The following is a 6,218-nucleotide window of genomic DNA, read 5'->3' on the forward strand; positions in this document are numbered from 1 at the left end:
TCCTTCCTTCCTTCCTTCCTTCTTTCCTTCCTTCCTCCCTTCTTTCCCCCCTCCCTTCATCCCTCCCTCCCTCCATCCCTCCCTCCATTTTTTTCCATGAGAAAAAAATATTTCCTTTGTTTTCTGCAGAGATTTCTCTCCTCATGGTGGTGATTCTGCTGCTAGAATTGCAAATCATCTTTGACAGTTTTATTAAAATCTTCAGTTCGTGGAACACCACGGACAGTTCTGAGACTGAGCATCCCAACCAGAGGTGTCAATAAGAGGCCATTCAGATTAGAGTAATTTCTGAGAACGCTCTGGTCTGATGGGTGATGTACTGGAACATATAAGAATAAAGTGTTTAAAATGATGACATCTTATCCTCCTTAAGAGGCCATTCTCAATTGTAGGACATAGATAATTTGGAGGAGGTTCAAAGAAAAGCAAAGATTACCTAGTAGGATTATTGAGTTAAACAAAATATGCAGGAGTAAACAAAGGCTTATGGCAAGATGAGTGAATCTTTAAATTTTCAAACCCTTGTTAGATAATGAATGGTTGTTTTCTATCTCTGCTGGGAACAGAACTAGAAGGACTATGGTGTATTATCAGGATGAGGCTTTGAACCCCCAACTAACTCATAGGATTGGCACTGGAAAATGATTAGAGGTGATCTAGTCCAACCTATTACCCAAAGCAAAAATCCCTTTGCATTATGCCTGATTAACTGTCATTCTGTTTTGCTTAGGAAAACAAACATGTCCAGTGATACAGCTCAGTACTGCAGTAAGAAAAGGCATTTTATTTGAAGACAATTTTAATTGCAAATTCTTTATATAAAAGCAAAATCAACTTCCCTATAACTTTCATCTATTGTTCCTGGTTCTTCTCTTGGTTGCAAAGAATAAACCTAATTTTTCTTTACCTTTTCCTTATTCCACAAAAGAGACTTTCAAATACTTGAAGACAACTACCACCTCTCCCAAACCTTCTCATTTCCACACAAAACATGCCCAAGTTTTAAACTATTCCCCATATAACATAGTTTTTATGCCTTTCACCATCCTAATTGATTTCTTATAGTTCTACTCTAATTTGTTCATATTCCTTCTAAATGAGATAACTGAAGTGTATTATAGTTCTGAACTGAACATAACTGAACACAGTAATTATAGATATAGTCTGACCAAGGTAGAGTATGATGGGATTTTAAAAAATTCAAATAATATTTTATTTTTTTCTAATTGCATGTAAAAACAATTTTTAGCATTCACTTATTCAAAATTTTGATTTCCAAATTATCTTCCTCTATCCCTCACCTTCCCCCTCTCTGAGAGGGGGAACAATTTGATAATAGGCTATACAGGGGCAATCATGCAAAGCATATTTCCATATTAGTCATGTTGTGAAAGAAAACACAGACCAAAAAAACCCCGTAAAAATAAAGTGAAAAATAGTATGCTTCAATCTGCATTCAGACTTCATCAATTTGTTCTCTGGAGGTAGATGGCATTTTTCATCATGAGGCCTTCAGAATTGTCTTAGATCATGGTATTGCTGAGAATAGCTAAGTCATTTGCAGTTGATCATCTTATGGTATTGCTGTTACTGTATACAATGTTCTGGTTCTGCTCACTTCACTCTGTATCAGTTCATATAAGTCTTTCCAGGTTTCTCTGAAATAATCCTGCTTGTCATTTCTTATAGCACAATAGTATCCCATCACTACCACAACTTAATTTAGCCATTTCCCAATTGATGGACATCTTCTCTGTTTCCTAGTCATCACTAATATGATGGGATTATTACTTCTTTTGATCCAAAAACTATTTCTATTAACATAGCTCATGATCACATTAGCTTTTTGGGCAACATCAAAATGCTACTAGTTTATACCCAGATCTGAATCCTCTGATCTCCTCATAGAAACTACTATTGATTCAGATCTCCTCCATATTAGACACTTGCAGTTGACTTTTTAAACCTGTTTCAAACTTTAAACTTATTCATGGAATCTGAGAATTTTATGAAATATGCCTCCAAAATCTTTATCTGAATATTCAGGATGTCATTTTTTGATGAGTCTCAAGCCATTAAGGTCTGCAGTCTGAAGCCTTCTTCACCTGAGGGGAGGTGGTGGTGGTTTTCTACCCTCTAGTTATAAAAATATTGAATAGCATAGGACCAGAGACAGAGTTTTCCAGTTCTCTCTCTCTCTCTCTCTCTCTCTCTCTCTCTCTCTCTCTCTCTCTCTCCCTCTCCCTCACTCCTCCTTCCCTCTCTCCCCCTCATACACCCTCTCTCTCGCTGTCTCTCTTTTTCTTATACACACACACACACATACATATACATATACACTCACACACAAATCTCTATATACATACACTCTATATATGTACACACACATTTCTACTCTCCTGTGCAGATCCAGTTTGAAGCCCATACATTAAATGCTTGAAATAAGAACAAAGGAAGAGTGTGGGGATGTGAATGGTTGAGCACTGCGACGAGTGAATGAAAAAAGTTGTTGGGCCTTCCCTAGAGATGACTGAGAATAGGGTTGGCACAGATTGTTCTGGATTGAGTTAAATGTAGTCTAGAATGAAGATAGAGATGGCTAGATGATCTCTTACAGAGCCCGAGACACATTTTGCTGTATTATCTGTGGAATAATTTTAATCCATGGGTGCTCCACACCCTGTTGGCATGTACTCAGAGAAGACAAACTTTTATACCCATTTAATATCAATCTATGAAAAATATAATTGATAAATACTCCCCCCCCCCAAACCTCCTCAAACAAAATCACTTTCAGGCTCAAATACAAATTCTCGGGAGGGGGGTGCTTATCTGCTCTTTGGGAATATTTTTGTTGCTGTACCTCCCCTTTACTAAGGGAAAGAAACGTACTAGGGAAAAAAAAAACTTTCAAAAAATCAAGTCTGCTATGCTAAATCTAACCTTGAGAAAATTTCAGCTGGCAGAGGGGCCAGGAGGGAATGAAACCCTCTGGGTGGCCTGTACTATTTGGAACACCAGGTGGTGCTATGGTCAAGAGTTGGAAGAAGGATTTTCTAATTTCCCTTGGGAGTGTGTGTTGGGTTGAGGGGTGATCTCTGCCTTCCAAGTGTTTCTGGATTTTTCTATACTCTGCAGAACATCTTTTCCAATTTTCAGTCTTTAGATACTAGGCCTAAATCTTTATCCTGTAGGATTTGGACATTTTCCCTGGAGGAGGGTGTTGGCGAAAAGGGGCTGAACCTGTAGTCAGAGGACTTGGGCTATGTGTGACCTTGGGGAAGTCATAGCCCCCTTCTAGGCATGAGTTTCCTTGTCTGCAAAATGAGAATTGGATTCAATGGACTAGATCTCTAAGAACCTTATCGTTCTAAATCTATTTTTTTTTTCCTGAGCCCCAGCCCACTTCTTCCTTTTCCCCTCTGTCTGCCTTCTCCCAGCCCATGGAGAGACATTCATCTCTCTCCAAGCAAGGAAGCACAAATCACAGCTTCCCCTCAGTCTATAGTTTTTTCCACCCACACTCTCATATGATGTGGGACTTTTGTTCTCTTCCCCACCCCCCTTCCCCAACCCAGAGCTCTAACCCAGCCCCTTCAGGTCAGGGACAAAATCTCTGTAAACAGAAGTGGGAGGAGATGTGAATGAGTGATTTGGCAGGAGCAGAGGGAAGGTGGCAGGGTCAACTACTCAGCCAGGGAGAGAGAGGCATCTACAAAGTACCCACTTGGATCATTGTCCAAAAGCCTGCATTGGGGCAGTTAGGTGGAACTAGTGAATAGAACACCGGCCCTGGAGTCAGGAGGACCTGAGTTCAAATCTGGCCTCAGACACTTGACTAGCTGTGTGTCCTTGGGCAAGTCACTTAGCCCCAATTGTCCTGCCTTTCCCCCTCCAAAAAAAAAGGCCTGCATTTCAGGGGGTTTTGTTGTTATTTGGAGGTGGTGGTGGTGATAGTGGTAGTTTTTGTTTGTTAATTTAAAAAATTTTTTTGGTGTGAGAGGAGAGGGTGTGGGGTTCCCAGTTAGTAACTGCACAGAGAACCCTACCCTAAGTGAGTTTACCTACAGGGCTATGTGTGGGCACACATCCATAGGTTAGAAGTGAGAGGCAATGTGTTGTAGTGTGAACCTTACTGGATTTAGAGGCAGAAACCTTGGGTTTGAATGCTGGCACCTGACTAGCTGTGTGACCCTAGGCAAGTCTCCTCCCCTCTTGGGGTCTTAGCTTCTTTCTTTCTAAAATGGGAACAATGATGCATAGACTAGGTACTTGAGAAGTTGGGAGGACTCCCAGAGGTCCCACAGTCTTCAGCCACCTCACAGGAAGGCACTTTGTAAACCTGAAAGCCTGATACAAATGCCAGTCATGGTTATCATGATCATTCTTGCTACAACCAATGTATGGGGGTAGGGGTGGGACAGGGAGGGATGGGTGTTGGTGGGACAGGAAGGTCCAGGAATTCACAAGTAGTGTAGTGGACGGAGGATCGAACCTCTCTGGAAAGACTGATGTTCAGAAGCTGCCTCAGACCCTCACTGGGTCCTCTGGGACCTTCAGAGGGGACTGGACCTCCTTGAGCATCTAGCTCTAGGCTGATGATACTGGGAGCGATGGAGATGGGGGAGACATGTAGTCTTTCTTTTCTGATCAATCCAAGAAGACTTCCTGTAGGAGGCAGGATTGTGAGAAGATGCAGAAGCCAGTGAGCATCCTAGGACAGTGCCTCAGTTGGACAAGGTCAAGTGAGCATGCCTGCCCCCGGGTGAGCCTGCCAGCTGCCTGTGCTGCCTCTGGCACCATAGCTAGAGTGGCAGGCTGATGCCTTTTAATTAGATGCTTCAAGATCCAGGTCTGCTTCTCCCCTGGGTCCTAATCATTTCCCAGAGAGCAGGTCCCCACCTGCCGTGTGCCGTGTGTGTGTGTGTGTGTGTGTGTGTGTGTGTGTGTGTGTGTGTGCAGGGCAGAAAGCGGGCAAGTAATTCTTCAGTGTCTTTACTTTTTACTTAAGGAATCACCAGGGTGGGGGTGGGTAGAGGAGTGAGAGGCTAAAAGCAAGTCAAATCGTTCCTGCTGGTTAACAACCAAGCAGGGAGATTTCCCTGCTTTGTGCTGCCTGATAGGAAACCTGGGGCTGAGACTAAATTTGGTCCCTTGTATTAAAGTCTCTTGGTAATGAAGTTGCCGCAAGAGCTTTGACTGGCATTGGAGGGAATCTAACACAACAGTCATCATGCATCCAGCTTATCTTGGGCACCTGCTGCTTCCTGAAATGCCATTAGGCTTCTTCCCATGCTCCCCTCCCCAGGCCTGAAACAGAGCACGGGCAAAGGGGGAGCATGGTAGTTTTCCCCACAACAGTAAATGTTGGCAACATACTCCCAGATGCTGCTCCTTAATTAGCTATCTGCACTCTGGCCCATTTAGTTTCAAATCCTGTTCAACTCTGCTTCCATGAGAAGGGCTCGAATAATGAAGGGGAGAGTCCTTTGTGCAAATTCACTTGGTATCTAGAAGTCTCACGCAATACATAGGGTGGAGAAGATGCTTCACTGTAGGACTATTTATTTCCTTGGAAGGGAGATTCGAGAGTTTTTAATAATATGTCAAATGTGTATTATTAAATGTATATTGAGCAGGTAGGTGGTACAATAGAGCACTGGGCTTGGAATCAGGAAGACTCGTCACCCAGAGTTCAAATCTGCCCTCAGACACTAGCTGTGTGACATTGGGCAAGTCCCTTCACCCTCTTTCCTCAGTTTCCTCATCTGCAAAATGAGCTGGATAAGGAAATGGCAAAACATCTCCAGTATCTCTGCCAAGAAAACCCCACATGGGGTCACAAAGAGTTTGAAAGGACTGAAATAATTAAGCAATAACAAATGTATATAGTCTTTCAAAGTTTACAAAGCTGTTTTCCTCCTGATAGTCCTTTATAAGTCTGATTCTAGTAGATCTTCCCAAGCCAATTATATATGTGTGTGTGTATAAAATATGTACACAAAAAAAACCCACATCACTCTTCTCCCCCGCGCACTCTTTGTTCCAGCTAAATCGACCCATTTGCTGTTCTTCACACTCACCCTTTCTTCCCCTGTGTCTGTATTTTGCAAAAGGTGATCCCCATACTGGGAGTGTTCTCCCTTCTCACCTTAATCTTTTCGCAGCCCCTATATATATATATATATATATATATATATATATATATATATATATAT

This window comes from Petaurus breviceps, unplaced genomic scaffold (genome assembly GCF_028583685.1).
Source record: "Petaurus breviceps papuanus isolate PSGF00001 unplaced genomic scaffold, PetGlider_PUasm1.0 90895, whole genome shotgun sequence".
NCBI lineage: Eukaryota > Metazoa > Chordata > Mammalia > Diprotodontia > Petauridae > Petaurus > Petaurus breviceps.